This window comes from Grampus griseus (genome assembly GCF_964374135.1).
Source record: "Grampus griseus genome assembly, chromosome: 11".
Taxonomy (NCBI): domain Eukaryota; kingdom Metazoa; phylum Chordata; class Mammalia; order Artiodactyla; family Delphinidae; genus Grampus; species Grampus griseus.
The window spans coordinates 41,957,025-41,968,441 of record NC_139005.1 but is presented as its reverse complement, the minus strand read 5'-3'; the positions used below and the strand labels follow the sequence as shown (position 1 = coordinate 41,968,441).

General features: G+C 56.7%; 1 protein-coding gene across 3 annotated transcripts in view; it reads right to left on the bottom strand.

Moving 5' to 3' along the window:
- Window positions 1–379: 379 nt before the first annotated feature.
- The window catches only part of SMIM41 (small integral membrane protein 41), a gene marked incomplete at its 5' end in the record, with an annotated part of 42,869 nt that continues 31,831 nt past the window's right edge, over window positions 380–11,417 (bottom strand). Inside the window, 3 exons of one of the 3 annotated variants that reach the window (XR_014297482.1) lie at window positions 380–447; window positions 539–673; window positions 7,326–7,415. Of the gene's footprint in view, window positions 448–538; window positions 674–4,798; window positions 4,934–7,325; window positions 7,416–11,417 lie in introns of those variants that run through there. The other 2 variants (XR_014297483.1, XM_082666993.1) reach the window with 2 other exon arrangements.

Here is an 11,417-nt window from a genome sequence, read left to right as displayed (position 1 = left end):
GCTGAGCAGAGGAATGAGGAAAACTATGGGGGCACGGGTCATAACGTGGGGTAACCCCTGAAACCCCCACCAGGAGATAAGCCAACAGGGGCAGGCACTGTGCCTTATTCAACTGTGCGTCCCAGCGCCCAGTAGGGTGCCAAGCACACAGTCAGCGCTTACTAAATGCTGAATAAATGAACGACGGCGAGAACGGCAGGTGACTGCAGCTACCGAGGGATGCAAGATTTACTCGTGAAGGACTTTTCGAGCACCCGCTATATGCTGTGCCCTGTGCTAGGTACAGCAGGGAGGAATGGGGTAAAATGGGGTCCTTGCCCTCAAGGGGCTTCTGGCTTCTGGCCAGGATCCAACTCGTGGTCTCCTGTCATGGGGAATCCTCTGTTGTGGCCGACCACGTGACTGATCCCCGTGGGACCTCGGGCAACGCTGGAGTTGTTTCTTCATCTGCAAAATAAAGGAGTAGATGAGTACTGCTACAGATCCCTCAGCGTCAGCACCTTGATGGTCCCCTTCTGCTCACCCGCTGCACACTCACCTCAGTTCCCTGGGCAACACGCCCTCCTTGGAGGCCGCAGTCAGAGGAATTGAGAAGCGGCCAGCAGAGCAAATCCTGGTTCAGGCTGTGTGGCCTTGGGCAAGCTCTGGGAGACAGAGTACCTGTCTCGTAGATCTGGTGTGAAGAGATGATGCATGATAAAAGAACTTAGCGCTGTGCCTGGTACATGCTAAACGCTTAAAAATAACAATATAGCAAATATGCTAACTGTGGGAGCCTTTCCCCTTATCCCAATGGAGTTGGAACTTGGGCAGGAGTGGTTAGGCAAGATCTGCCCAGCCTCCCTCGCATCTCCCTCCCCCCAAACCCGCAAGGAGAGGCCAGGGGCTCAGAGATGTGTTGGAGGGCGGCTGAGGATTAGACGAGGGAAGGGAAGGGGAGAGGCCCAACCGTCCCGCTCCCGGCAGAAGCTGCCCGCCCACATTCCGCTAGGGAAAGGTCAGCGCCCGCCCGACTTGCGCGCACCTCGGCAACCACTGCCCTCTGCCGGCCGCGGCGAGACCAGCACGTCTTAGGAACCTGAGCCTGCAGAGGCTTCCGCTCCCCTGGGGAGGGTGAGGCGGGAAGCAGGGAGGGGGTATGCGGTTCCCAGCGCTGAATCCATAACCCAGATCCCCGCACATTTAGCGCAAATCTCAGGCCTCAATGCTCAGAGGCTCCCGGGGCTGAGCCCTCAATCTGGGGCCACAGACTAAGCCATCTCCTCTCCCCACCACCACGCCCCCGATCATCGCCCGCCCGCAGGAGCAGGCTCAGTACCTTCCACAGAGAGGCTGCCGCGGCCCGCAGGCCTCAGAGACCCTGATCCCACCTGGAATACTCAGCCCCCAGGTGTGGCGCCTTCTCATTTGTCAACCCAACATCACCTCCTCAGAGAGGCCTGCCCATGTGGAAGAGCCCTCAGCCCCACTGCCTGCACACTGCTTGTTATTTCCTATTTCACGGTTACCCTGTCCTGTGTTCCTCAGAGCATTCAGCGCAAGCTGCTCTGTCTGTTGATTTTCCCTTCTTTAATGTATCAGCTGGGATCTGGTCAGGAAAAGAGAAACCAGGCTAGGCATTTCAAACAGAGAGGATTCAACGCAAGGAACTGAAAGTGTGGGTATTGAAGGTGTAAAGAACAAAGGAGGAAAGCAGAGGTATTCTAGAAATCAGTAAACACTGAGGCGACATCATCCCTAGGGCTGAAAAGGCGGCCTTACCCAAACCCAGGAGTCCCCAGGGGGCTGGTTCTTGCACGTGGGGCAGGGAATGGATGGGTAAAACATTTTCCTTCTACTGGGAACAGTTGGGACTTAAAGACCGGGTGATTATTCTGACGAGATGGTCAAGGCCCATGTGGGCTTCCAGAAGGTGTACTGCACGTGCGTCCTGGTGGAGAACGTGTAACCCCTGCGAACCCCCGCTGGAACCCTCTGTTCAGAAACACAAACATCTCCCAAGAATAAACAAGTGAGACGACATCAAACTGAAAAGTTTCTGCACAGCAAAGGAAACCATCAACGAAATGAAAAGGCAACCTACGGAATGGGAGAAAATATTTGCAAATCATATCCTTGTTAAGGGGTTAATATCCAAACTATGTAAAGGACACATATAACTCAATAGCAAATAGCAATAATAACTAATAATGACCTACTGTATAGCACAGGGAACTCTACTCTGTACTGGCCTATAAGGGAAAAGAACCTGAAAAGGCGTGGATATATGTATATGTATAACAGATTCACTTTGCTGTACACCTGAAACTAACACAACATTGTAAATCAACTATACCCCAATAAAACGTTTTAAAACTAGCAAATAACAATAATAATAATAATAATCATCATCATCCAATTTAAAAGTGAGCAGAGGAACTGAATAGACATTTTTCCAAAGAAGACATATAGACGGCCAACAGGCACATGAAAAGATGCTCAACGTCACTCATCATCACGGAAATGCAAATCAAAACCACAATGCGATATCATCTCACACCTGTCTGAATGGCTGTCATCAGAAAGACAAGAGGTAACAAGTGTTGGCGAGGGTGTGGAGAAAAGGGAAACTTGTGCACTGCTGGTGGGAATGTAAATTGGTGTAAATTGGTGGAAAACAGTATGGAAGTTCCTCCAAAAGTTAAAAATAGAACTACCCTATGATCCACTTCTGGGTATTTATCTGAAGGAAACAAAATCACTATCTTGAAGAGATATCTGCAGTCCCATCTTTATTGCAGCCAAGATATGGAAATAACCTAAGTATCCAACTATGGCTGCGTGGATAAAGTTGTGGTATATACACTACTTAGCCATAAAAAGAAGGAAATCTTGCCACTTGCGACGACATGGATGGACCTTGAGGATATTATGCTAAGTGAAAGAAGTCAGACAGAGAAAGGCAAATACTGTATGATCTCACTTACATGAGGAATCCGAGAAAAGCAGACTTACAGAAACAGAGAACAGATTGGTGGTTGTTAGAGATGGGGTGGGTAGTTGAGGAAAAAGGAGAGAGAGAAAGAAAGAAAAAAGAAAGGAAGAGAAAGGGAGAGAGAGAGAGAGAAAGAAAGAAAGGGAGGAAGTAGGGAGGAATGAGAGAGAAGCAACACCTCCCCCACTTTGATTGGTATATTTTTGTACAATAATAATTTTTTTCAAAGGGAGAAACCTGCCTCTCCCTCTCCTAACTAAGGCACAAGAGTTTGGTGGATATTACCGTAGCCACTCAACTTCTGTCCCGAAGAGAGCAAAAACAACCAGAACACTCCTGCCGTCTCCTCCTCCCCGCCCCCAGGCCTCCAGCCCTTGACAGGTTTACGGCAGCTGCGGCCCAGCTGAGGCCTAAAAGTCAGGGACCCCCCCTGTCATCAGCCCCCATCACCAAGGGATGCGTGCCACTCAGAGCCAGCACTCAGCATTCACTTGACAAATATTTATTGACGCCTACAGTTCACTAGGCATGTTGCAGGCTCTGGGGAGAGAGCACGAACAAATGTGCCCAAAGCCCTGCTCACATGGAGTTTACATTCTCATGGGGAGAGACAGATAAGAAAGAAACATGTTATAAAAGATATAGTTGGCCAGATGGCAATAATAAATGGTATGGAGAAAACTTTAGTCGCAGTGTGCATAGGGAATATTGGGGGTGGGGGGAGTCATAGGAGGTCAGGGAAAGCCTCACTGAGAAGGAGACATTTCATCAAAGCCCAGACAGGGGTGAAGCAGAGAGCCGCTTGGATGCTTGGGGAAGAGCATTCTAGCAGAGGAAACAGCAAGGGCAAAGGCCCTGAGGCAGGACCCTGCCTGGCACGTTTGAGGACCTGCAAGGAGGCCAGTGTAGCAGCAGCAGTGGAGGGACAAGGGGGAGAATGGGAGGAAACTGGTCAAGCTGGGGGCCAGGCTGTGCCCGGCCTCATGGGCATTACTGGACTCCAGCTTCAACTGAGTGAGACGGAGTGTTCGGGATGGAGAGTCAGATCCTGACTTCTGTGGTAAGAGGCAGAGGACCAGAGCAGAACAGTTAAATCTGGAATTTTCCCAGCCCAGTATTTGACAAGAAATAAGAGAGAGAAAGAGCCTTCTCTGCCAGCCTTTCCTTTACCCCGTAATTTCCATTTTGGAGAATCAAAGGACAAGCCGTAGGACACCTGCCCCCATTAGAACCTAAGCTCCTGGAGGCAGGTGCCCCCTTGTGTGACGTGCTCATCACTGCACCCAGAGGGTCTCACAAAAGGGTCTGGCATTCAGCGGGTGCTCATTAAAGATCTGGGGAAGAAATGAGCAGACGTGCCGTGAGGGACCCCCGGAAACTCGCAACAGGCCCCACGGCCAAGGTGTGGTCGAGGACGGTGCTGGGCACCCAGCCGACATCGCCCCCTTTTCAGGAGAGCTTGAGTGCCTTGCCCAGGGTCACCCGAGGCCGAACGGGAATCAGTCGGCAAATCTGTCTGACTGCAGGGCCCTCGGCCCCTTCTCACTGCCACAGAGGCCCAGCACACCCTGTCAGGCCAGTGGGTCACGCCCAGCTCCCTCTGGCTCGCCCAGGGCCCTCGAACACCAGCCCAGAAGGCTCCAGAGGGGGAGGGGGCGTCCCTTTGCCTGTCCCTCTGAGGGTCTGTGAGTCTATGGGTGGGGGGGTGGGAGTCTGACCCTCCGTGGAGAGGGTGTATTTCTGTCCCACTGGGAATCTGGCCCTCCTGGCGCAAGGTCGGTCCTCCGGATCCCACCTCCACCCGCCCTGCTGGTGGGACTGTACCTGTGTTTCACCCCCGCCCGGCCGGTTCCCATCCCGGCGGACCTGCCTCGCATCTCCATCAGCGGGCCCCGAGCGCCCCCAGCCGACCGCTGCTCCGCCTGCACGTCCACGGCCAGCAGGAGCCCGAGGGCGTCGGTGCAAAGGGGCGGTGCAATGGGAAGTTCCCCGACACCCAGGAACCACAGGGGAGTCCCATCTTGGATTGAGGGGGGATTGCCTGCCACACACAGTAAGGGGACAGGGCACAGACGTCACAGATGCATCCTCCCGGCCCTGGGACTCTCCTGCAGGCTCCCGGGAGCATTTTCCGGGGTATTGGGGGTCTGAGCCTTGAGAGAGGTGGATAGAGAACGCCAGGGGGTGGGGCAGGACCGAGGCTCCCGGCTCCAGACCGCAGAGGGTCCTCTGCCCCTGCCTGGGACTGAAGAAAACCCAGGCTGACCCCCACCCCCAGGCTTAATCCCTCTTATCCCCTGCGTCTTCCTCTTGTCCAACCCCTTGCCAATCCTATCCCCCCCCAAAACGGCTTTCCTTCCAAATCCTCAGAAGTCCCAGCGCCATCAGCAAGGCCGTCGCACAGCCCATCTTGGCACTGAGTCAGGAGCTTGAGAAGGGGACAGGAGGTGGGTGAGCAGCAGGGCAAGGTCAGCCTTTGGAGAGGACGACATACGCACAGGCTCACAGCGGTGTGCACACGTGAACGCATGTACACAGCATGTGCACGTGTGCACACGTGTGCACTCAAGTGCCGTATGTGTGAACACATGTGCACAGATATGCCCGTGGGTACTTATGTGAGTCACGTGCTCACACACGAGCGTTGCATGCACACCTCCATGCCTGGGCCCAGGTATCCACACCTACAAGCAGGCGTCCTTAGATAAACACAGACTGATACAGGTCTGCCATCGAAGCCCACAACTGCACACTTGGGTACACACACAGCCCTCAGCCGATACTCATGTGCACACACATCTACACGTGCCTGGAGAACTAGACTCTGGAGACAGAGAGACCTCAGTTTGCACTCTGGCTTGGCTTCCCACTCTCTTGCTCTGTGATCTTTTGTGTGTGCAGCTTCTCAAAGCCTCAGTATCTCTGTCCATAAAGTGGGTAATAAGGGGGCCTGTCTATCGGGTTGTAAGGGTGAAAGGAGCTAATGAATGGATCAGGCCCGACACATAGTAAGCGCTCAGCAGTGGCAGCAGACAGACCCCCATCCTCAGGCCTGCGTGGGACAGTGACTATAGGGTAACCAGAAGGGTTCCCATCTAGGGATTGAGGCAAGGAGGCCCCCAGCACAGGCACATACGCGTGCACACACGCGGGGCTGCTCTGTGTTCCTGCTGTTTGTGCGGGCTGCCTAGCGATGAGCTGTGCTGAGGAGGGCGTGGGCCCACACGGGAGCCTGGCCCTCCCACCCCAGCCTGTTGGGACAGGGCCTGCCCAGGATTCATTCCTGCATTCCTGCTGCCTTCCCTCTTCCTCTTGGCCACAGACAGTTTGGGTACAAAATGGAGGATTTAGGGAGCCACTCACCCTCCAACCCACCATAGGCTTTGCCCTGCCCACAGTGAGTTAGGGGTGCTGCAGGGGCCCTCCCTGACACAGAGGGAGCCTGGGGTCCCCCTTGGGGCTCTCCAGCTTGCCTGACACCCCCTCTCCATCTCCTCACAAGCCCAAGGCTGCTGAGACTATACCCCTGGTGGGGTGAGAGGTGGCAGGCCCTGCCCCCCCCACACACACACACACATGCCCCCCCTTGGCCTCCTGGGGAAAGGAAGCTGGCCAGTATCCCTGTGAGCTCCTTTGCCAAGGACTCTAAGTCCCCTCACAAAACTCTGACCCCCAGGCCACTCCCATGGCCACCCTAGTGCCCGGGGCCGGTAGGGAGAGGAGCTCCGTCACCTGGGTCCAGAGCAGAGAACAAGCTGGGCTCATAGGCCGGCTCTGCAGACCACACAGCAGGTCACCCCTTGAAAGTGTGCCTTTCCATCACCAAGCCCCCAAACTATCAGGCCCCAAAGGGATGACTAGGACTCTTCCCCTTGCCTGTCTTCACCCCCAGGTGGGCAGGGAGAACCTGGCAGGAACCACTGCCACACTCCATACAGTGACAGTGGCGTACATACTGCCATACTGCAGACAGGAAGAGCCCCTTTCTTTGGTAAACTGGCCCAAAGGTAGCGGGTGCAACCCACCCAGGCCCTTCCCCTTCCAGGTCCCTTCAAAACAGGTCAGGGCCACCTCACACCTCAGGTGTAGGGTTGTATGACAGTAGCACAGGCATCCCAGGGGTGACACCCAGCCGCAGAAGTGTAGCCAACCACCTTATTTTACAGATGGAGAGACTGAGGCCCAGAGAGAGGAGGGGCCTTGCCCTAGGCCCGCCGTGGAGCTGGGCCTCCTGACGCCTTGCCACCCTCTTTGGAGACAGCCGGGGCTCTAGCAAATCTCCCACTCAGAGCTTTGCTCTGTGTCCTGGGACTGCCTAACTGGTTGGGTAGAAAGAGAAAGAGATGCACACCCCCAAGTCAGCTGATCTTCTATTGCGAGGAGCAGGCTTCAGGAGGCTTCTTCGCAGGGCCCAGCCTTAGGGCTGACAGGAGTATCAGTGCCCAGACAGGCTCCCTTCTGGAACTCCAGGGGCCTAGAGCATGCCAGGATGAAGGGGTCACTGGTGTGACCACAAACAGGCCTGGGTGTAGAGAGGGGAATCCTCAACATAGTCTGAGACCCATGCCCTCTCCACCACTGCGGCCCTGCAGTTGTAAACCCCAAAAAATGTGGAGATAAGAAAACGGAAAAAGAGCGCTGGACTGGGAATTGGGGGCTCTGGGTCTGGTCCTGACTCATGGGGGGAAGTTGAGCCTCAGTTTACCCATCTGTCAACTGGCAATGGGATCTGTGCTCTCCCTGCTTCCGCCACCCCACACTGCCAGAGCCGGCCCCTCTGGGACGGGATGGGGTGCAGGCGACCACGAGGCCCCTCCCTGGGGAGTCTTGCCAGTCTGACTGGGGAGGTGGGCAGGGACGTTCTTTAGCACTGTCCCCGGCCACTGTCCATGAGCCTCTCCTATGGGTCAGCGCTCACGACAGTACTGGGAGGTCGGGTCATCGCTCTCGTTTACAGATGAGCAAACTGAGGCCAGAGCCGGGGCTCCAGCACGGCTCTGGCTGCCTCCAGCAGGACAAGGGGGAGGCCACCGGAGAGGGGTGGCCCAGGGCCCTAGCCACCCACCATCAGAGCAGGTGTGTCATGCCGCTGCGGGCGGGGGGGGGGTCCCCTGGGCCCAGAAACTCAGGAACTCGGGATCTGTGTCTCCCGCACCGTTCCACGCCCACCCCCACGGCGCCCGACGGGGACAGGACCCGGTGTGGCGCCAGGTACAGGGGAGGGGCTCCGAAACCTCTGTTCTCGTGGCGCCGACAACTGGTGTCCGCCCGCCCGCGGGTCGGCGTGTCTGGGCAGGGAGGCGGCTCGGGGCCGCCCGGACCGGACGGGACGCGACGCGGGCGGCGACGCCACATCTGAGCCCCGCCGCCTTCAGGGGCGCCCCGCCCGGGTCAGGGGAGGAGAAGCTTCCCAAAGCCGGTCGGGCCCCGCCCCCTGGCGGCCGCCGCAGGTGGATGCAGGTCCGGGAGAAGGCACCGCCTCTCGGGTCCCACTACCCCGATCAGTCACTCATCAAACACTTCCTGCTGGGGGTCCTGCAGAAGGGAAAGCCAGAGCCTGGTAGAGAGGCCTTGCCTTCTACCGTCTTTGATCTGCCAAGCCTCTCAGCTAGCCCGGCAACACCCAACACCCCCTAGGCCACACCAGCGACACCCTCTGCACACCCCGCAACCAGGCTGCAGAAGTGGCCTCCAGTTTCTGGACTCCCCTTGCCCAGAAAGTGGGCAGAGCTGGAGCCCCCTCTTCCTGACTCCGAGCTGCTCACACACCCTCCAAGCACACCTGTCATGCTACCCTTGATGGCCACCCCTCCTCCTGCCTACAACCCAGCCGGGAATGTCCACCCAGTCTTTGCCTGCCTGCTCTAAGACCCCTCAAATACCAACAGCAAAATGCTTATGTAGCAATTACTATGGGCGAACACTGTTCTTCCTGCTTTATAAACATCATACATTTAACAAGCCTGCCCAGAACAAATGCTGCACCGCCCCTGCCACACACACACATACACACATTTTGTGACTGCCAGTAACTCCATGTTCCCAGGTCTGGGCTCATGTGGCTTTCCTATCCGCCCCCCCGCCGCCCACCACCGCCCTGCGCTGGCAGCTGTGCTTCAGAACACTGAGCACTGCCTGTCCTTCCCTCCGCTGAAGCCCCCTCCGCCGCCACTGTGCCCCATCCTCAGGCAGCTCTGTGGGCAGCAGGTGCTGGGGAAGGAACAGAGACTCTAGTCCCAGCCACTATGCACCGCTGTGCGACCCAGGGCAGCACAGGACCCTCTCTACGCCTCAGGTTTCTGAGCTGCGGGAAGAGGTCATTTCTAAGGCCACGTCAGACCCCATACAAATGTGGGGTTTTGTATACAGTAAGTGCTCACTAAATGCATGAACAGCTGTTCACAGATTGTGACCCTGCTCTCAGCCCCCCTTTGAGTCCAGGACCTGGGAGGAAGCGTGCCCTCTGCCTCCCACGCCCTGGCCTTCCTGGCTTCTAGAACTTCCTGATAGATCCTGGTCCAGGCCCAGAGGAGTCCATAACAGGAGGGGGTGATGATCTGTGAACAGGCCTGGCAGTCTCCTCTGCCCCCTAACCCTCTTCAGGGCCTGGCACCTGCATACAGGCCAGAAGAGAAAGCTAGTCCAAGTTCACATGTGTTCAGAATCCCCCATTAGAGCTCTATGAGCCAAAGGTCCCCATGGGTTGGACCTACAGGGTCTACCCTGGAGTTTCCCATCTGGAAAATCAGGAAGAGTCAGCTGACCATGGTTTTCAGCATGTACTTGAAGAGCTGCCCTTAACAAGCTCGTAACACTTATTGAGCACCGACTGGTGACAGGCACTGCCCAAGGCATTGGAAAGACAGGCTGCTGTGGGACGCAGAGAAGATGCTGGCAACCAGCTCAGATGCAGAGGCAAGGACAGAACCTGAGGCAGCAGGTTCTCTTCCAGGAGAGGGGAGCACACACAAGGTGTGAAAGGCGAGGGCAAGGCCAGCTGGCTGGGGAGGGGCAAGGAGAAGGGCCTCCCTGTGGGGATTCAGAACGGAGCCTCGGGTTTCCCCAAACCCCACAGGTGGAGGACAGGAGAGAGCATCTGCAGTCCTGACCTCCAACTTACTGTGGCCTGAGCACCGGACAGTCACATCCTCCAGCGGACAGGACAAGAAAAGAGGGGGTTAAACACACAGCAGAAGAGACCAGAGCCAGGCACCAGGCAGAACTTCCTGCTAGAACTGTCTGAATTCCAAACTGGCAAGAGACTGAGGGGTTCCCTGATCCCCAGGGCTTTCAAGAAGGGGTGTCACCAAGGGGCTTCAGGAGGGTCCTTTCTACACCAAGGTAGAGGGCTGGGGGAAGACCTCTCAGTGCCGCTCCACGCAGGGGAGGCTGGGAATAGGACAGCAAAGTTCAGCCATTCTCACATGTCTGGCCTTGTTTTCTTCACACGCAGAAGTTACTTCGTCAGCTTCCTGGAAAACCTCTGTGCAATCACTGATGGAGAAGCCCTGCCCCAGGCCTCTCTCTCTCTCCCCCTCCACCCTCTGTTCTGATGCAGGAGCACAGACCCGCCCGCTCCCAGCACAGGCTTGGGACCTGGCCCTCACCCTGTCCTCTCCCAGCTGGGCCACCAAGATGCATTCGCCAGCACAAAACCCAATGCACCCCCAGGCCCAGGCCCAGCCATACGGGGAGGGAGTGGGGAGAGCGCACAGCCTGTGCCCAGGAAGTGGGGCGGGGCTGGGGGTCAGCAGTCCCGGGCTCTAGTCCCGGCTCTGGGCCTCAGTTCCGCAAGCTGCACAGTGAGGGGCTGAACTAGATAATATCCAAGGATACTCCCAGCTCCGACTGTTCTAGGACCAACAGGAAGACACACTCCCTTCCTTCACCGCGCCCACAAGGGGGCCAGGGCCAGAGCAGGGGCTGCCTCCAGACTCTGCCCCAACCAAGCTGTGTAACCTCTCTGTTGAACTCACTTGCCGAAGTGTCCTGGCAGAGGGGCTGTTGCTAGGGTCAAATGAGATAATGCTGGAAAACTGCCCTGGGAGCATGGAGTCGGCGCTCCCACCTTTCATCTCCAGGGTGAAATTCCAAGATGGTGCATCTGGCGCACACAGGATGACCAGCACAGAAAGATACAAAGCACATTGCACTCAAGGGCTGGAGAGAGTATGGCCAGGGGGTAGGCTGGGGGCTTCCAGGGAAGGGCTGCTTCTCAAGGGAGGTGCTGGTCGGGAGCTGGAGATGCGAGCTTTACAGACAGGGAGACGGGTCTAAGGAGGGGGCACCTGCTTCCTCAGGCCGTCTCCTCGCTGGGAATTAGGCAGGCTGAGCCAGACGGCCCCACCTGGAGAACTGACCAGGAGAACTGCCCTGCGACCCCAGCTCCCTTGAACAGAGAGGGCGACCCTTGCCAAGGGAGCCCAGCAAAGTCTCCTGGGCT